We start from the raw sequence: 1,686 nt of genomic DNA on the forward strand, positions 1-1,686 counted from the left end.
CTGTGCAAGGGCTTTCTCTAGTTGTGGCAAGCGGGGGCCACTCTTCATCGCAGTGCGCAGGCCTCTCACTATCGCGGCCTCTCTTGCTGTGGAGCACAGGCTCCAGATGCGCAGGCTCAGTAGTTGTGGCTCACGGACCGTGTGGCTCACGGGCCTATTTGCTCCGCGGCATGTGGGATCTTCCCAGACCAGGGCTCGAACCCGTGTCCCCTGCATTAGCAGGCAGATTCTCAACCACTGCGCCACCAGGGAAGCCCCTATTGGGATATCTTGCACAAATACATTACCTAGAGTTCCAGGTGCAGGTAAACAGGTGTCTCCAAAATAACATGAAAAAAAAAGCGCTACCATTATTTGATGGCTGTTGGGACAAAAATGCAATAATATACTATATTTTTAATGGATCAGCTTGGGTCAGCTTGGATATTGGCGTGGAGACTATTGTTTTTCTGACCAAAGGAGTCCAATAATGTGAAACCTAATATATTTGAGCAAACCCTTGACAATCCTGTGCACAAAAATTTAAAAATAAAATGCCATTACATAATACTGGCACCTATGCACCTAAAGAAAAACGACAAAAACAACTTTGTGTGGCCTAAGGCATTCTGAGATTTTTAAAAGCTTCATTCTAGGAAGCGGCCGAGCGACGAGGGGACGTAGCGTCGCCGGGTCTCCAGCAGCTGCCCAGGAGCCGCCGGAGGACCGCCTGCCCCGCCTGCCCCGCCTGCCCAGCCTGTCCCGCTTGCCCCGCCTGCCCCGCCTGCCCCGCCTGCTCCGCCTGCTCCGCCATGGCTGAGGGTGACGAGGACACGTGACGGTGCTGCGCAAAAAGGGCCCGACGGCCGCCCAGGCCAAATCCAAGCAGGCCATCTTAGCAGCTCAGAGACGAGGAGAGGATGGGGAGACTCCCAAGAAATGGGCCACCGGCCAGAACAAGCAGTATTCGATCACCAAGAACACAGCCGAGCTGGACCGGGAGACTGAGGAGCTGCACCACGACCGGGTGACCCTGGAGGTGGGCAAGGTGATCCCGCAGGGCCGGCAGAGCAAAGGGCTGACGCAGAAGGGCCAGGCGACGAAAATCAACGAAAAGCCACAGGTCATCGCGGACTATGAGGGTGGCCGGGCCATTCCTAAGAACCAGGTTCTGGGCAAGGTTGAGAGAGCCATCGGCCTCAAGCTCTAGGGGAAAGCCATTGGGAAGCCGATCGCGAAGGAGCCGAGGGCGAAATGAACACAAAGCCTCGAAATCAGTGCATTCCGGCTGATCTTGTCTGCCTGGTTCTCTTCACGTGGCCACGTGGAACACAGGGCAGTAGCCCTGCCCGGGAACCCCCTCTACCAGTACCTGCTGTCAAACTCACAAACAAAACCTTGCAAGGTGTTTGCTTCTCCTGATTATTTTCCTCCCTGTCCCTGTCCCTCACGTGGGGTACAGAACGCTGCCTTCCTCTCCCCCGGGGTCTGCCCCGTCATGGGTGTGGCTCCAGGGAGCTCGGAGGGGGACCACCTCGCACAGGGTGGGCAGCCACCGTCTGGGAGAGGAGCTGCGTCTTCAGCCTGGCTCATAGAGAAGCTAATAAACATTTGTTGCCCTTACAAATAAATAAATAGCTAGCTTCATTCTAATTTTAGCAAAACATCATACTTTGTTTACTCCTTAGAAAAAAGCTAGAACAGAAA

The 1,686-nt window shown here is 54.6% G+C and overlaps 1 pseudogene across 1 annotated transcript; it reads left to right on the forward strand.

Annotated features, from left to right (window-relative positions):
- Window positions 1-791: 791 nt before the first annotated feature.
- LOC309806144 (endothelial differentiation-related factor 1-like) lies at window positions 792-1,282 on the forward strand (annotated as a pseudogene). Its single transcript has one exon. The product of its transcript is annotated as an endothelial differentiation-related factor 1-like (transcript).
- The last annotated feature ends 404 nt before the right edge of the window (window positions 1,283-1,686 follow it).

The sequence above is a fragment of the Mesoplodon mirus genome (genome assembly GCF_964341445.2).
Source record: "Mesoplodon mirus genome assembly, chromosome: 6".
In the NCBI taxonomy this organism is placed as follows: Eukaryota; Metazoa; Chordata; class Mammalia; order Artiodactyla; family Ziphiidae; genus Mesoplodon; species Mesoplodon mirus.